Raw genomic sequence first — 19,943 nt, forward strand, 5'->3', positions numbered from 1 at the left:
TATCCTAGAGATGAACATACTTTGGTGCGAAAAGTGCAAATCAATCCCAGAACAACAGCAAAGGACCTTGTGAAGATGCTGGAGGAAACCGGTACAAAAGTATCTATATCCACAGTAAAACGAGTCCTATATCGACATAACCTGAAAGGCCGCTCAGCAAGGAAGAAGCCACTGCTCCAAAACCTCCATAAAAAGCCAGACTACGGTTTGCAACTGCACATGGGAACAAAGATCATACTTTTTTGAGAAATGTCCTCTGGTCTGATGAAACAAAAATGGAACTGTTTGGCCATAATGACCATCGTTATGTTTGGAGGAAAAAGGGGGAGGCTTGCAAGCCGAAGAACACCATCCCAACCGTGAAGCACAGGGGTGGCAGCATCATGTTGTGGGGGTGCTTCGCTGCAGAAGGGACTGGTGCACTTCACAAAATAGATGGCATCATGAGAAAGTGGATATATTGAAGCAACATCTCAAGATATCAGTCAGGAAGTTAAAGCTTGGTCGCAAATGGGTCTTCCAAATGGACAATGACCCCAAGCATACTTCCAAAGTTGTGGCAAAATGGCTTAAGGACAACAAAGTCAAGGTATTGGAGTGGCCATCACAAAGCCCTGACCTCAACCCTATAGAAAATGTGTGGGCAGAAATGAAAAAGCATGTGTGAGCAAGGAGGCCTACAAACCTGACTCAGTTACACCAGCTCTGTCAGGATGAATGGGCCAAAATTCACCCAACTTATTGTGGGAAGCTTGTGGAAGGCTACCCGAAATGTTTGACCCAAGTTAAACAATTTAAGAGCAATGCTATCAAATACTAATTGAGTGTATGTAAACTTCTGACCCACTGGGAATGTGATGAAAGAAATAAAAGCTGAAATAAATCATTATCTCTACTATTATTCTGACATTTCACATTCTTAAAATAAAGTGGTGATCCTAACTGATCTAAGACAGGGAATTTTTACTAGGATTAAATGTCAGGAATTGTGAAAAAGTGAGTTTAAATGTATTTGGCTAAGATGTAGGTAAACTTTCAACTTCAACTTTAATCTAATACTGTAACTGATGCATAGTCCCTCCCTATCAGTTAATAGTCCCTCCCTATTAGCTGTCTCTTACCTGTGACACAGTAGAGATAAGTGATACATGTTCTGGGTGTGAATGTGCTGAGTCTTACCAGATAGTTACTGCCTGGCCATGCTATTACAGAAGTATTACAACTACCCTAAAACACACATGGGTCTTGTAGACCTGGCACACATTACAGCCAGACATTTGGGCTCTGCACAGGGTTGTAAAACTTTATTATTCCCTGCCTCTCTCTCCTATTGCTCTCTGCCTCTCTCTGCCAGGGTGGCAGGTAGCTTAGTGGTTACAGCGCTGGGCCAGTAACTGAAAGGTTGCTGGATTGAATCCCCAAGCTGACAAGGTCAAATCTGTCGTTCTGCCCCTGAACAAGGCAGTTAACCCACTGTTCCCCGGTAGGCAGTCATTGTAAATATGAATTTGTTCATAACTGACTTGCCTAGTTAAATGTAAAAAATATGGATGAGGTGCTGTCATACACTGTAGCCTAGCCTTAGGCATACCCTATATGAAGCAATGGGCCTGCCTCTTTAGCTTATATGATGACTGACTGCATGTATAAGACACTTTATGTAAGTTACTTTGTTTTCACTTGTAGAAATAGCCTCTTCAGTCTACACGTTTGTATTTTTTATTTTTTTATTATTACAGTGGTGACTGCATGGTGATGACTGATGATGACAACATAGGACAAGAAAATACTGATGATTTCTTCCTAACAGTGGACATCGCCCATAGACTTTCAGTAATATAATGTCTTCGATGTCTGTGGCCGTGTCTCTAGGGGGGGTGTCTGTTTGAGCAGGTGCTTGCCCTCCGAGAAGAGAGAAAGAGAGAGAGTTTAGTTCACTTTTGTTTATCAATTGCTTTGCCAATGTAAACATATGTTTCCCATGCCAATAAAGCCCTTAAATTGAATTGAGAGAGAGAGAGGATATACTGTATATACTGTATAACATTTTAAATGTCTCTATTCTTTTGAAACTTTTGTGAGTGTAACGTTCACTGTTCATTTCTGATTGTTTATTTTACTTTTGTTTATTTCACTTCCTTTGGCAAACATATGTTTCCCATACCAATAAATGCACTTGAATTGAGATAGAGAGAGAGAGAAAGCTCGCGCGCGAGAGAGAGGCAAAGAGAGAGAGAAAGAAAGAAAGCTCGCGCGTGCGCGAGAGACAGGGAGAGAGAGACAGAGAGAGAGACAGCGAGAGAGAGAGAGAGAGAGAGAAAGAAAGCTCGCGCGTGCGCGAGAGACAGGGAGAGAGAGACAGAGAGAGAGACAGCGAGAGAGAGAGAGAGAGAGAGAGAGAGAGAGAGAGAAAGAAAGCAAGCTCGCGCGCGAGAGCGAGAGCGAGAGGGGGAGAGAGAGTGCGGTAGAGTACACCTCGCTATTTCATCTGAGTCTATGCCAAGGAACAGCGGTAGCCGATGGTTATTCTTTTATACTGGGATTAACGCAAAACCGAAGATTTAACCGTTTCTGTTTACGCGGTAAGTAGCCTAAACTAGTTGAAGTAGTATATGAGCGTTTAGTGCTCGTGTACCTCGTTAATTTATGTGGTTAGCCTACGTGTGAAATGTGTGTTATCGCTCCAGAAGTTGATTGAATCAGATAGAGGGAAAGATACGCACTACTGATGCCGCGGCCGTCTTCGCCTCTGCGCTCTCCATGTAGGCTACCGCTGTGTGGTACAGTATGTCTGTAGTGAGGATAGATCTCTCGCTCTCTTTCTCTCGTTCTTGTGGTATGTGTTATATGATTAATTTAATACCCATTTATGTTTTTTGTATTATAGAATTGAAGCGTAGCCTAGTCAATAACAGCTTGTGTCAATGTTTGCTGTGGAAGTTCAGTAGCTGGCAAACTAGTCCTTAGTCAAACAGAGGGCCAAGCAAGTCGTCTTGTTTAGCTGTGTGGTTGGAAAGTCATTACTCCATGAAGAGTAGCTACTCATGAGGGTGTATGTTACATAAGTTCCTCTGTAGGTAGACGGACCTTTAACAGCACCATCATGTTTATCTACTTTAATGCCGCGGGCCTCATTGCTCTGCATTCAAATGGATCAGATACGCTTTGTGTGTATGCTACACTCCCAGCAGGTAGAGTAGGCCAAACACACACACACACCCACTTTCCCACAGACGGGTAGATACACGTGCTGTAGCAGGTGTTGAGCAGCAGAGGAGATAAGCCATTTCACACACACACACACACACACACACACACACACACACACACACACACACACACACACACACACACACACACACACACACACACACAATGTGTAGCTGACCTGTGGTAGAGCAGCTGTTCAGCAGGGGTAGAGTAGCCTACACTAAACCAACAAGTCTCCTCTCCTATAGGCTTCAGGGAAAAAATGTGTTTTAGCAAACATTCTTATCCAGAGGAACTTACAGGAGCAATTAGGGTTAAGTGCCTTGTTCAAGAGCACATCAACAGATTTTTCACCTAGGTGGCTGCTAGGCTACCTGCCGTGCACTGGTGTCTGCCTGGACTGCACAGGTGCATTCAACAAGCTCTCACAATCTCACTGTAGAATTAGACGTTCAACCACGTTCTCCAAACGTCAAATTTCGAAGTTGCTCCCAACGTCAAATTTCAAAGAGTTTTTGTTGCTATTGCTACTCTGTATTGTTCCATTTCTCCTTAACGTAAAATGTAAAAGTTAAGGGTTAAGTTTACGCACTCATTCCAAATGGTTAAGGTTTTGGATAAGGTTCAAATAAAAAAAATACAAAAACAGTGTCCACGACTGGGATCCAAGACACTTCAGATCCAGAGTCATAGGATTACTTACTTACAGTTGAAGTCGGAAGTTTACATACACTTTGGTTGGAGTCATTAAAACTTGTTTTTCAACCACTCCACAAATGTATGGTTAACAAACTATAGTTTTGGCTAGTCTGTTAGGACATCTACTTTGTGCATGACACAAGTAATTTTACCAACAATTGTTACAGACAGATTATTTCACTTAGAATTCACGGTATCACAATTCCAGTGGGCCAGAAGTTTACATACACTAAGTTGACTGTCTTTAAACAGCTTGGAAAATTCCAGAAAATTATGTCATGGCTTTAGAAGCTTCTGATAGGCTAATTGACATAATTTGAGTCAATTGGAAGTGTACCTGTGGATGTATTTCAAGGCCTACCTTCAAACTCAGTGCCTCTTTGCTTGACATCATGGGAAAATCAAAAGAAATCAGCCAAGACCTCAGAAAAAAATAGTAGACCTCCACAAGTCTGGTTCATCCTTGGGAGCAATTTCCAAATGCCTGAAGGTACCACGTTCATCTGTACAAACAATAGTACGCAAGTATAAACACCATGGGACCACGCAGCCGTCATACCGCTCAGGAAGGAGACGCTTTCTGTCTCCTAGAGATGAACGTACTTTGGTGCGAAAAGTGCAAATCAATCCCAGAACAACAGCAAAGGACCTTGTGAAGATGCTGGAGAAAACCGGTACAAAAGTATCTATATCCACAGTAAAACGAGTCCTATATCGACATAACCTGAAAGTCCGCTCAGCAAGGATGAAGCCACTGCTCCAAAACCTCCATAAAAAGCCAGACTACGGTTTGCAATTGCACATGGTGACAAAGATCATACTTTTTGGAGAAATGTCCTCCAGCATCATGTTGTGGGGGTGCTTTGCTGCAGGAGTGACTGGTGCACTTCACAAAATAGATGGCATCATGAGGACGGAAAATTATGTGGATATATTGAAGCAACATCTCAAGACATCAGTCAGGAAGTTAAAGTTTGGTCGCAAATGGGTCTTCCAAATGGACAATGACCCCAAGCATACTTCCAAATTTGTGGCAAAATGGCTTAAGGACAACAAAGTCAAGGTATTGGAGTGGCCATCACAAAGCCCTGACCTCAATCCTATAGAAAATGTGTGGGCAGAAATGAAAAAGCATGTGTGAGCAAGGAGGCCTACAAACCTGACTCAGTTACACCAGCTCTGTCAGGATGAATGGGCCAAAATTCACCCAACTTATTGTGGGAAGCTTGTGGAAGGCTACCCGAAATGTTTGACCCAAGTTAAACAATTTAAGGGCAATGCTACCAAATACTAATTGAGTGTATGTAAATTCTGACCCACTGGGAATGTGATGAAAGAAATAAAAGCTGAAATAAATCATTCTCTCTATTACTACTCTACTATCTCTACATTTCACATTCTTAAAATAAAGTGGTGATCCTAACTGACCTAAGACAGGGAATGTTTGCAAGGATTAAATGTCAGGAATTGTGAAAAACTGAGTTTAAATGTATTTGGCTAAGGTGTATGTAAACTTCCGACTTCAACTGTACCTACTTGATTGTAATAGCGCTCACTGTTGCCCCTAGTGTCTGGTTTTGAAGGCAATTCCCAACGTCCTCAGGACATGGATAGACATCCAATTTCAAAGTCAATCTTTAACAGACCTGGCTGGGTGCTCTACCGTTCACTTCACTTTACAAAACTGTATGGGCCTATTCTATTTTAATTCTTAACTCTGCATTTTGATTCGGTATGATAATGATTTACAAACAATTTACAAACGGTAAACAAATGAACCAATAATGGTTTATAAGCAGATTATAATCATACCATCTAATACATTGTTCCAGGTATTTATGCTAAAAACATCCTGAAGTTACTCAGTTATATGACTTAATGTTTGAATGCACCAACTTACTTTCCCTCTTGGTACTCTGTATTAAACACCTGTCTGTGAGGAGTGGTTTGGGTGTTGTGGTGTGTGTGTGTGTGTGTGTGTGTGTGTGTGTGTGTGTGTGTGTGTGTGTGTGTGTGTGTGTGTGTGTGTGTGTGTGTGTGTGTGTGTGTGTGTGTGTGTGTGTGTGTGTGTGTGTGTGTGTGTGTGTGTGCATGGAGAAGAGAGATGAGTATGATTCTGCTGTAGACCACTGAGATACAGACAGTCTGTTCCTCACAGACAGTCAGCCCAAGGCCCTAAGGCTGGGTAACCAGGTGTCAACCAACTGGATTTAGACCACAGCCTCCTGAGCAAACACAACACACATAGAGAAAGAAGGAGCGAGGAAGAGAGAGAGGCACACAGTGTCTAAACTCTGGTGCCCAAACACCCAGTGTGACCTAGACCTGCTATCTGAAGAACAACTAGGGTCACCCAGCCACATAATAATTCACAAAGGCGCAGACGACCTGAGAGCACAGCAGGAAAGGGTGGCCACAGCACTCAAGGCAGTGATTGAAAAAGCTTCTTCCACTTTTTCCAACTCAGAAGTGGTTATCTCCACCCTGTTACAGTAAAAATACTTTCACCCTGCTACCATACAGCAGGGTAAAAGCAAGAATTTCCTGTGACTGTGCTTAAAAAAAAACGTTTACCTGGCCCACCACTCTAACCTGGACTTCAACAGTCTTTATGACCAGGTTCACCGATACAAAGCAACAGTCCCTACTTTTGCAAGGACCCTGAAAGACATCGTCCTCTGCTGCAGCCCCAGCACCTCACACAAGAGCAACAGAGCAATGGACACCCCGCCCGGACCTGCGAGGGTTCCACATGAACCTGCACCTAGAGGACCCACGTTGAGAGGACCCACGCCGAGAGAGCCTAAATCAAGACCACAGCACCACCAGGCACCAGATTTTACTATCTCATCCTGGAATATGCACGGTCTGAGAGTTAATCTGCCTTTGGCCTAAAGAGCAGTAACCCAGACTTCACAAAATAAATCAGAAATACAGACGTTGTCATCCTGCAAGAAGCATAGTATAGATGCAATGGACAGTATATTTGACTTATCAGCTAACATATCAAATTAAAACAATTCTAGCAGAAAACCTAAGAAAACGAACAACAAAAAGAAATGGTTTGATGAAGAATGCAAAAACCTAAGAAAGAAATTGTGAAACCTATCCAACCAAAAACACAGAGACCCAGAAAACCTGAACCTACGCCTTCACTATGGGGAAACACTAAAACAGTCCAGAAATACAATAAGAAAAAAGAAGGAATGTCAGAATGTCAGAAAACATACACACAATGCTCATTGTGATTGAAGAATCCATAGAATCAAATCACTTCTGGGAAATTGGAACAAACTAAACAAACAACAACATGAAGAGCTATCTATCCAAAATTGAGATGTATGGTTAACCACTTCTCCAGCCTTTTCTGCCATATAACAAAGAACCAAGAGCAAACACATATACATGATCATTTGCAAATCAGCTATTAAACACTACCAGAACCAACTGAATTCTCCAATTACATTGGATGAGCCAAAATACAAACCCTCCAACCCAAAAAGGACTGCGGTGTTGATGGTATACTAAGCAAAATTATAAAATATACAGATCACAAATTCAAATGGGCTATTCTTAAACTCTTCAACATTGTCCTCAGCTCTTGAATCTGCGTCAACAGTAACCTCGGAGAAATCCTCTGCAGTATCATCAACAGCAGACCCCACGTATATACATCCTGCACACCCTAATTGACAACAAAAAAACATACCAAAACAAAAGCAAAATCTTTTCATGGTTTGTTGATTTCAAAAAAGCTTTTGACTCAATTTGGCATGAGCGTCTGCTATACAAATTGATGGAAAGCAGTGTTGGGGGAGAACATGATATATTATACAATCCTTGTACACATATTTCTTTCCTCAGAGCCAAGGGGTGAGACAGGGATGCAGCTTGAGCCCCATTGGTGAGGGCATTAGAACAGTCTGCAGCACCTGGCCTCACCCTACTAGACTCTGAAGTCAAATGTTTATTGTTTGCAGATGATCTGGTACTTCTGTCCCCAACCAAGGAGGGCCTACAGCAACACCTAGCTCTTCTGCACAGATTCTGTCAGACCTGGGCCCTGACAGTAAATCTCATTAAGACATAAATAATGGTGTTCCAAAAAAAGGTCCAGTTGCCAGGACAACAAATACAAATACTATCTAGATACCATAGCCCTAGAGCACACAAGTAATTATACCTACCTCTGCTGAGGGGAGGACGGATCATAAAAATGTCTGGAGCAAATGGAATGGCATCAAACACATGGGAAAAATGTGTTTGATGTATTTGATACATTCCTCTCATTCGGCTCTAGCCATTACCACGTGCCCGTCCTCCCCAATTAAGTTTCCACCAACCTCCTGTGCTACCTCGGCCTAAACATCAACACCAGAGGTAACTTCCACAAAACTCTGAACGATTTAAAAGACAAGGCAAAAAATACTTTCCATGCCATCAAAAGGAACATAGAACTCGACATCCCAATTAGGATCTGGCTAAAAATACTTAAATCAGTTATAGAACCCATTGCTCTCTATGGTTGTGAGGTCTGGGGTCTACTCACCAACCAAGCATTCACAAAATGGGACAAACACCCAATTGAGACTCATGCAAAAATATCCTTCATGTTCATTGCAAAACTCCAAACAATGCATGCAGAGCAGAATTAAGAATATACCTACTAAATATCCAAATCCTGAAAAGATCTGTTAAATTCTACAACCACCTAAAAGGAAGCGATGTCCACACATTCCACCACAAAGCCCTTACCTACAGCGATATTAACCTAGAGAAGAGTCCCCTCAGCCAGCTGGTTCTGGATCTCTGTTCACATACACAAACAGACCCCACAGAGCCCCAGGACAGCAACACAATTATACCCAAACAAATTATGAGAAAACAAAAAGAGAACTATTTGACACACTGGAGGGAATCAACCAAAAAACAGAGCAAACTGGAATGTTATCTGTCCCTAAACAAAGAAAATCCTTTACTATGTACAGACCCAATGAGCATAGCCTTGTTATTGAGAGAGGTTGCCATAGGCAGACTTGGCTCTTGAGAGAAGAAAGGCTATGTGCACACTACTCACAAAATGACGTGGAAACTGAGAAGCACTTCCTTACGTCCTGCCAAAGGTATGACCATATTAGAGACACATATTTCCCACAGATCACACAAACCCAAAAAGAATTTGAAAACAAACCGAACATTGATAAACTCACATAACTGTTAGGCAAAATACTGCAATGTGCAATCACAGCAGCAAGATTCGTGGCCCGTTGCCATGAAAACTGTGCAACAAGTGGAGCACAAAGAACATTGTAAATACCACCAATATTGATCTGTTTACTTATCTTCCCCTACTATTCGTACTACAACTAGTTATACATTGTTAAAAACACTGTACATAGCTGATTTGAAACGTCTATTCTTTTAAAACCTTGAGTGCAATATTTACTTTAATGTTTTGATGTTGTTTTTTGTTGATGTTGTTTGCTTTGGCAATGTACACGTTTCCCATGCCAATAAAGCCCATTTGAATTGAACTAAATTGAGAGAGAGAGAATATAACACTGTTTCATGAGAGCTCTCCTAATCCTAGAGACAATGATAAGCAGCTCTTATCACAGAAACAGTGATTACAGTGTGATTATGCTGACAAACTGCCCATAGAATGGTTCTATTATTGTTCTCCAATGGGAGACTCCAGGAACAGAACCGGTATAGGCGCAGTCCCAATTCTACAACCCCCCTCCTCTCTTTCCCTTTATTGCTCTTTCTTCTCCTGGTTTCCTAGCTTTCTTTCATTACTTGATCCTAGGTGAAAGGACTGGATAGGTGTACAGAAGTAAAGCTTTCACCTATCTGCACTCTTAGAGAAAATGGTTCCCGAAAGGGTTCTTCGGCTGTCCCCATAGGATAACCCTTTTTAGTTCCAGGTAGAACCCTTTTGGGTTCCAGGTAGAACCCTCTGTGGAAAGGGTTCTAAATGTAACCCAAAAGGGTTCTTCCTGGAACCAAAATGGTTCTACCTGTAATCAAAAATAGTTTTTCAAAGGGTTCTCCTATGGGGACAGCCGAAGAACCCTTTTAGGTTCTATATAGCACCTTGTTTTCTAAGTGTGTAGTCCTTACAGATCAGTGTTCAAAACAGAAGAGAAGATTGTGAAGGAAAGAGCCCATGACCCCAAAAAATCATGTGAAAAAAGCATGTGAACAATTTCACAATCTCACGTGAAAAACGTCGTTTTCGCACACGTGTGAAGTTTCACATACATTTTTCACGTTTTTCCCTCGTGAAGAAAAAACTCCCCACGTGATATTTTTTTCACATTTATTTGTACACATTATTATTTTCATTACATCTGGTTTCCGATCCAGGGACCAACCCTGCTTAGCTTCAAAAGTGAACCAGCAGTGGGATGCAGGATGCTATGTTGCTGGAATGAATGTGCCAAAACTTGCAATTGGAAAAAAGGCAGCAAGGCCAGGGTAACATAACCAAAGATAGGGAAAATTGCAGAAAAGAGGGAATCATTTATTTAATTGCGTTATCATATATATATTTTTTACTGAAAACAATATACGTATATATATACAGTGAGGGGAAAAAGTATTTGATCCCCTGCTGATTTTGTACATTTGCCCACTGACAAAGAAATGATCAGTCTATAATTTTAATGGTAGGTTTATTTGAACAGTGAGAGACAGAATAACTCCATATCTCCGGATTCCTACCCCAAGCTTTGAACCTCTTCACCTGGATCATTGCAGCTAGCTAGCTGCTATCCGATTGGCTTCTCATGACTAACGTCTCTGTCCTGAAGTAAGCACCAATTAGCCTGGAGCTAGCCTTTGCTAGGCCCATCTCCCGGCTAGCTGAAGAGGTCCATCAGCCACTCCTTGGGCTACAATACCTATTTTGCCAATTGGCCTGGACCCCTTTAATTGCCTATACGGAGCCCCGCCGATCCATCACGACTGGACTACCGACGTAATCCACCCGAGGGTTTTTTTCAACAGGCTCCTCTGTCGCGACGTCCCCTGAATGCCCATCTGCTAGCCGCAGCCCGCTAGCTGTCTAGAGCATATCGGACTGTTAGCTGAAGAGGTCCATCAACCAATTTCTTGGGCTACTATACCTATTTTGCCAATTGGCCTGGAAGCTTTTACTACATGGACCCCTGCTGATCCATCACGACTTGGTCTGCCGACGTAACCGCACGAGGGGGCTACAACAGACTCCTTCCATCGCGATATCCCTCTAAGGCCCTTCTGCTAGCCTGCACTCCCCGGCCCGCTAGCTGTCTGAATCGCCGTGTCTCCAGCCCGCCCAGCTACTCACTGAACCCTATGATCACTCGGCTACGCATACCTCTCCCTAATGTCAATATGCCTTGTCCATTGCTGTTTTGGTTAGTGACTATTGTCTTATTTCACTGTAGAGCCTCCAGCGCTGCTCAATATGACTCAGCTAACCCTCTTGTCCCATCTCCCACACATGCGGTGACCTCTCCTGGCTTAATCGATGTCTCTAGAGACAATACCTCTCTCATCGTCACTCAATGCCTAGGTTTACTTCCACTGTATTCACATCCTACCATACCTTTGTCTGTACATTATGCATTGAATCTATTCTACCGCGCACAGAAACCTGCTCCTTTTACTCTCTGTTCCGAACATACTAGACGACCAGTTTTTATAGCCTTTAGCCGTACCCTTATCCTACTCCTCCTCTGGTGATGTAGAGGTTAATCATGGCCCTGCAGTGCCTAGCTCCACTCCCATTCCCCTCTCATTTGTTGACTTCTGTAACCGTAAAAGCCTTGGTTTCATGCATGTTAACATTAGAAGCCTCCTCCCTTAGTTTGTTTTATTCGGTGCTTTAGCAGACTCTGCAAACCCGGATGTCCTAGCCGTGTCTGAATCCTGGCTTAGGAAGGCCACCAAAAACCCAGAAATTTCCATCCCTAACTATAACATTTTCCAACAAGATAGAACTGCCAAAGGGTGCGGAGTTGCAATCTACTGCAGAGAGAGCCTGCAGAGTTCTGTCTTACTATCCAGGTCTGTGCCCAAACAATTTGAGCTTCTACTTTTAAAAATCCACCTTTCCAGAAACAAGTCTCTCACCGTTGCCGCTTGCTATAGACCACCTTTTGCACCCATCTGTAGCCTGGACACCATATGTGAATTGATTTCCCCCCATCTATCTTCAGAGCTCATGCTGTTAGGTGACCTAAACTGGGACATGCTTAACATCCCGGCCATCCTACAATCTAAGCTTGATGCCCTCAATCTCACACAAATTATCAATGAACCTACCAGGTACAACCCCAAATCCATAAACACAGACACCCTCATATATATCATCCTAACCAACCTGCCCTCCAAATACACCTCTGCTGTCTTCAACCAGGATCTCAGCGATCACTGCCTCAATGCTTGCGTCCGTAATGGGTCTGCGGTCAAACGAACACCCATCAATGTCCCTAAAACACTTCAGTGAGCAGGCCTTTCTAATCGACCTGGGCCGGGTATCCTGGAAGGATATTGACCTCATTCCGTCAGTAGAAGATGCCTGGATATTCTTTAAAAGTGCTTTCCTCACAATCTTAAATAAGCTTGCCCCATTAAAAAAATGTAGAACCAGGAACAGATATAGCCCGTGGTTCACTCCAGACCTGACTGACCTTGACCAGCACAAAGACATCCTGTGGCGTACTGAATTAGCATCGAATAACCCCCGCGACATGCAACTTTTCAGGGAAGTTAGGAACCAATATACACAGACAGTTAGGAAAGCAAAGGCCAGCTTTTTCAAACAGAAATGTACATCCTGCAGAACTCCAAAAAGTTCTGGGACACTGTAAAGTCCATGGAGAATAAGAGCACCTCCTCCCAGCTGCCCACTGGACTGAGGCTAGGAAACAGTGTCACCACCGATAAATCCACGATAATTGAGAATTTCAATAAGCATTTTTCTACGGCTGGCCATGCTTTCCACCTGGCCACCCCTACCCTGGTCAACAGCCCTGCACCCCCCCACAGCTACTTGCCTAAGCCGCCCCCATTTCTCCCCCTGTTCAACCTCTCTTTCGTATTGTCTGAGATTCCCTAGGATTGGAAAGCTGCCGCGGTCATCCCTCTCTTCAAAGGGGGAGACACTCTAGACCCAAACTGCTACAGACCTATATCTATCCTACTCTGCCTTTTTTAAGGTCTTCGAAAGCCAAGTTAACAAACAGATCACCAACCATTTCGAATCCCACTGCACCTTCTCCGCTATGCAATCTAGTTTCCGAGCTGGTCATGAGTGCACCTCAGCCAAGCTCAATATCCTAAACGATATCATAACCTCCATCGATAAGACAAAATACTGTGCAGCTGTATTCATAGACCTGGCCAAGGCTTTCGACTCTGTCAATCACCACATTCTTATCGACAGACTCAACAGCCTTGGTTTCTCAAATGACTGCCTCGCCTGGTTCACCAACTACTTCTCAGACAGAGTTCAGTGTGTCAAATCGGAGGGCCTGGTGTCCGGACCTCTGGCAGTCTCTATGGGGGTGCCACAGGATTCAATTCTCGGGCCGACTCTTTTCTCTGTTTACATCAATGATGTCATTCTTGCTGCTGGTGATTCTTTGATTCACGTCTATGCAGACGATACCATTCTGTATACTTCTGGCCCTTCTTTGGACACTGTGTTAACAAACCTCCAGATGAGCTTCAATGCCATACAACTCTCCTTCCGTGGCCTCCAACTGCTCTTAAATGCAAGTAAAACCAAATCCATGCTCTTCAACCGATCGCTATCAGCACCTGCCCGCCCGTCCAGCTTCACTCCTCTGAACGGTTCTGACTTAGAATATGTGGACATCTACAAATACATAGGTGTCTGGTTAGACTGTAAACTCTCCTTCAAGACTCACATTAAGCATCTCCAATCCAAAATTATATCTAGAATCGACTTCCTGTTTTGCAACAAAGCATCCTTCACTCATGCTGCCAAACATACCCTCGTAAAACTGACTATCCTACCGATCCTTGACTTCGGCGATGTAATTTACATAATAGCCTCCAACACTCTACTCAGCAAATTGGATGCAGTTTATCACAGTGCCATCCGTTTTGTCACCAAAGCCCCATATGCTACCCACCACTGCGACCTGTATGCTCTCGTTGGCTGGCCCTCGCTTCATATTCGTCGCCAAACCCACTGGCTCCAGGTCATCTATAAGTCTTTGCTAGGTAAAGCCCCGCCTTATCTCAGCTCACTGGTCACCATAGCAGCACCCACCAGTAGCACGCGCTCCAGCAGGTATATTTCACTGGTCACCCCAAAGCCAATTCCCCCTTTGGCCGCCTTTCCTTCCAGTTCTCTGCTGCCAATGACTGGAACAAATTGCAAAAATCACTGAAGCTGGAGACTCATAACTCCCTCACTAACTTTAAGCACCAGCTGTCAGAGCAGCTCACAGATCACTACACCTGTACATGGCCCATCTTGTAAATAGCCCATCCAACTACCTCATCCCCATACTGTTCTTTTTCTTCTCCTTTGCACCCCAGTATCTCTACTTGCACATTCATCTTCTGCACATCTATCACTGCAGTGTTTAATTGCTAAATTGTAATTATTTTGCCACTATGGCCTATTTATTGCCTTACCTCCCTTATCTTACTCCTTTATATAATTTTTTTCTATTGTGTTATAGACTGTATGTTTGTTTATTCCATGTGTAACTCTGTGTTGTTGTTTGTGTCGCACTGCTTTCCTTTATCTTGGCCAGGTCGCAGTTGTCAATGAGAACTTGTTCTCAACTAGCATACCTGGTTAAATAAAGGTGAAATAAAAAATAAATAAAAAATGTTTTCAATTCTGGTTCACACACGCAGTTTTATGATAAGTTCGCAGACTTTTCAGAAATGGTGCACACAGAAATGTAGTGTGAAATATACACTAGGCCCCAGGGAATTATCAACGTTTTCAGTCACAATTTGCTTTAACCCCATAATAACTTCCATGAAATTGATCAAATGAAGGCTGGTTTGTTCTAAGATAACTTTAATATGATACAGTAGCTAGTGTAAGCCTAAGAGCTCCTGTCTAGCTAAGGTTCAGCTAAATGTCAGCATTCATGTGAGATTTATGTGAGGATGCAGAAATGATTTTGTTTAGCTAGCTAGCTAACATAACCTAGATGTGTAGCCAATATTATAATATGAATGACACTGTATGATAACATTACTGTACTTTTATATTCGTATAGGAGGGATAAACGTTAATTATTGATATTCTAACATTACTTGATCATGAAGCATGTTGTTAGTTAACTAGCTACCTAGCAGGAGTTAGCTGTGTAATGTCAGCTAATTGAATGTGTAAGAACGAGAAAATAAACCCTTGAATTGTCTGCACATGCTTGTGGATTGTTGCATTATTCAAGAGTGTAATATGGTTTGTTTGCATTATTCAGTATTGTAATATGTTTTAGAAGAAAAGTTGCTTGAATTGTTGAATAGTTTGTGCTTACTGGCTAGGGTCTACTGTGATATTTTGATCTCTCTCTCTCTCTCTCTCTCTCTCTCTCTCTCTCTCTCTCTCTCTCTCTCTCTCTCTCTCCTCTCTCTCTCTCTCTCTCTCTCTCTCTCTCCTCTCTCTCTCCTCTCTCTCTCCTCTCTCTCTCCTTCTCCTCTCCTCTCTCTCTCCTCTCCTCTCCTCTCCTCTCCTCTCCTCTCCTCTCCTCTCCTCTCCTCTCCTCTCCTCTCCTCTCCTCTCCTCTCTCTCTCTCTCTCTCCTTCTCCCCTCTCTCTCCCCTCTCTCTCTCTCTCTCTCTCCTCTCTCTCCTCTCTTTCTTTCCTTCCTCTCCTCTCTCTCCTCTCTTTCTTTCCTTCCTCTCCTCTCTCCTAACAGGATAGTAGCCTGTATTGTGGTAGTAAACTGTTTCCATGGAGTCTACAGCAGTTAAAAGAGTCGTATTGGCTACAGGCTATTACAGGGTTACAGGGTTTTATTTGGGGGTAGATCAGCTATAATATTGCAGATAGATTTTGGCTTCCATCAATGTAATTGTCTGCATCATTTCCATTCCCCATATTTTTTTTTGTAAATGTATACAGTACCAGTCAAAAGTTTGGACACACCTAGCCAAGGTTTTTCTTTATTTTTTACTATTTTCTACATTGTAGAATAATAGTGAAGACATCAACACTATGAAATAACACATATGGAATTATGTAGTAACCAAAGTGTTAAACAAATCAAAATATATTTTATATATGAGATTCTTCAAAGTAGCCACCCTTTGCCTTGATGACAGCTTTCCACACTCTTGGCATTCTCTCAACCAGCGTCACCTGGAATGCTTTTTCCAACATTCTTGAAGCAGTTCCCACTAATGCTGAGCAATTGTTGGCTGCCCCCCCCCCCCCCCCCTTCTAAATGGAGTACACTAATGGACAACAACACTTAGGCTCCTACTTCCAGCCTATACATATACATTTTACGGACACAGTATATTTTACAATATTTATCTTTTGTTTGTTTTCACTCCCATCCTTCAGCTACCCTCAACCCCTCCCGTCTATCTCTGAACACCATCCAGTTTTGATTTCTATTTGCAATATATTTTTCAACTGTGCAGTGAAGTTTCACAAAAGTTCTGAACCTTTATATTCTTATAGATCCAACTTACTATAAATGAAAGATATTTTTTTTTGCCAAGAGTATTATTAGATTATTGATCGATTTACTATGATTTTTTAAATCACCCAGCAGTGGTATTTGCAGAGTCAGCTCCAGGTAAATGTTCAAATCTTTAGCCATTCCAAAACCTGTGACTAAAAACAAGCTACATATGACAATACCAAAACAAACACGGCAAAATCTGCAGAGCTGGGATGGTTGTAATCCCCATATATATAGCATTCTATTGGTTGCAAGAATTTTGTGTCATAATTTCAATTGAAAAACTCTACATTTTGAATCCAGCATCGTTTTGTGTATTAGTTCATAAACCATGTCCATGGAATCGGTACATCGAAAATCTCTTCCCAACTAATTTGATATCTATATGGCACAGCTGTCAATTTATTTGGTCCTTAAATGAAACTGATATACTTCTTTATTTATCATAATTTTATTTAGCCAATTTAGGTCTTTAAGGCAGGGCCAACAGACAAGGTTTTTACTTTCTCCCCCTTCCACTTGTCTCTTCCATTTTTGTGGCAATGCTGCAATTAGTTGGTTGTAATTTAGAGTAGAGCAGCAATTTTACATATAATTTTGTTAGCTGCATGTGTGACATAAGTCCACCAGTCCTATTTATGATATTATTTACAAAAATTATACTTTAATTAAAAAAATATATATTGTTTTTTTAAATCAATTTGTATATTTGAGTTTAACAATCATTTTTGTTGTAATATTACCATTACTGTCTTATTTATAATTAAGCTCTATTTCATTTTAAAAATGTTTTTTGATATGTTTTGTTTGTACCTTAAAATAGTTTTATGTCTGTGCAGTAAATATACAGTTGAAGTCAGAAGTTTACATACACTTAGGATGGAGTCATTAAAACTCGTTTTTCAACCACTCCACAAATTTCTTGTTAACTAACTATAGTTTTGGCAAGTCGATTAGGACATCTACTTTGTGCATAACACAAGTAATTTTTCCAACAATTGTTTACAGACAGATAATTTCACTTATAATTCACTGTATCACAATTACAGTGGGTCAGAAGTTGACATACACTAAGTTGACAGTGCCTTTAAACAGCTTGGAAAATTCCAGAAAATGATGTCATGGCTTTAGAAGCTTCTGATAGGCTAATTGACATCATTTGAGTCAATTGGAGGTGTACCTGTGGATGTATTTCAAGGCCTACCTTCAAACTCAGTGTCTCTTTGCTTGACATCATGGGAAAATCAAAAGAAATCAGCCAAGATGTCAGAATAAAAATTGTAGACCTCCACAAGTCTGGTTCATCCTTGGGAGCAATTTCCAAATGCCTGAAGGTACCACGTTCATCTGTAAAAACAATAGTACGCAAGTATAAACACCATGGGACCACGCAGCCGTCATACCGCTCAGGAACGAGACGCGTTCTGTCTCCTAGAGATGAACGTACTTTGGTGCGAAAAGTGCAAATCAATCCCAGAACAACAGCAAAGGACCTTGTGAAGATGCTGGAGGAAACAGGTACAAAAGTACCTATATCCACAGTAAAATGAGTCCTATATCGACATAACCTGAAAGGTCGCTCAGCAAGGAAGAAGCCACTGCTCCAAAACCGCCATAAAAAGCCAGACTACGGTTTGCAACTGCACATGGGGACAAAGATCATACTTTTTCAAGAAATGTCCTCTGGTCTGATGAAACAAAAATAGAACTGTTTGAACATAATGACCATCGTTATGTTTGAAGGAAAAAGGGTGACGCTTGCAAGCCGAAGAACACCATCCCAAACGTGAAGCATGGGGGTGGCAGCATCATGTTGTGGGGGTGCTTTGCTGCAGGAGGGACTGGTGCACTTCACAAAATAGATGGCATCATGATGGAGGAAAATTATGTTGATATATTGAAGCAACATCCCAAGACATCAGTCAGGAAGTTAAAGCTTGGTCTCAAATGGGTCTTCCAAATGGACAATGACCCCAAGCATACTTCCAAAGTTGTGGCAAAATGGCTTAAGGACAGCAAAGTCAAGGTATTGGAGTGGCCATCACAAAGCCCTGACCTCAATCCTATAGAAAATTTGTGGGCAGAACTGAAAAAGTGTGTGCGAGCAATAAGGCCTACAAACCTGACTCAGTTACACCAGCTCTGTCAGGAGGAATGGGCCAAAATTCACCCAACTTATTGTGGGAAGTTTGTGGAAGGCTACCCAAAACATTTGACCGAAGTTAAACAATTTAAACTTCTGACCCACTGGGAATGTGATGAAAGAAATAAAAGCTGAAATAATTCTCTCTACTATTATTCTGACATTTCACATTCTTAAAATAAAGTGGTGATCCTAACTGACCTAAAACAGGGAATTTTTTACCAGGATTAAATGTCAGGAATTGTGAAAATTTGAGTTTAAATGTTTTTTGGCTAATGTGTATGTAAACCTCTGACTTCAACTGTATACATATGTGTGTGTTTTCAATGTTGCACTGTATGTACTGTATTGTTTGCACTATAAAATAGTTATCTAGTAATGAGTTACAGTACAGTAATTACTACTGTACATGTACCTTCCATTTCCCTAGCTTCTCAGGGCTGAAGATGCTAGCTGGCAGTCTTGTCCCTGGAGATTAGATGTTTAGGGCCATACTATGTGTGACGCATGATGCACAAATACTGAGTCAGCAGATAGTGTGTGTGTGACTTTGTGTGTGTGTATGTGTGTTGTTAGATGCCAGTAACTGAGTCATAATGTTGTGTGATTGAGGCTGTTAATTTGAGAGATTACAATTCCTCATGCACACACACATTGCACTCAGAATTTATATTACAGCCATGATTACGAGGATTGTAAACATTTGGCTCTGACCCTACTTTCCGTGTCAGTAGAACATAAAATCCTCTGCCAGCTACTGTATAAAATTGAAATGGGGGTAGGAGGGAGCGGTGTTTACAGTGTGTGTGTTCCATTCTCTTCCGTGGTGTAATGACAGAGCAGGAAATAACACACACATACTCTCAGGGTTAATGAGCATGGGCAGTGTAAATGCTTGTTTACCAATCCTAATGTCACACACACACACACACACACACACACACACACACACACACACACACACACACACACACACACACACACACACACACACACACACACACACACACACAGGTTGACGTTCACACACACACACACACACACACACACACACACACACACACACACACACACACACACACACACACACACACACACACACAGGTTGACGTTTATTGAGTCTTGTTCTTGCGGCAGAACTGAGCAATTTCCACTAGATAGGACAGCTGCAATGTCAAAATTGGCTATGTTGTAAAAATTCAGGAAAAC

General features: G+C 41.9%; 1 protein-coding gene across 1 annotated transcript in view; it reads left to right on the forward strand.

Annotated features, from left to right (window-relative positions):
- The first annotated feature begins 2,281 nt into the window (after nt 1–2,281).
- Nucleotides 2,282–19,943, forward strand: part of LOC139540058 (genetic suppressor element 1-like) — a 39,718-nt gene continuing 22,056 nt past the window's right edge. The window contains exon 1 of the mRNA XM_071343599.1: nt 2,282–2,582. The gene's annotated coding sequence lies outside the window, so the exon portion shown is untranslated. The remainder of the gene's footprint in view (nt 2,583–19,943) is intronic.

The sequence above is a fragment of the Salvelinus alpinus genome, chromosome 15 (genome assembly GCF_045679555.1).
Source record: "Salvelinus alpinus chromosome 15, SLU_Salpinus.1, whole genome shotgun sequence".
Taxonomy (NCBI): domain Eukaryota; kingdom Metazoa; phylum Chordata; class Actinopteri; order Salmoniformes; family Salmonidae; genus Salvelinus; species Salvelinus alpinus.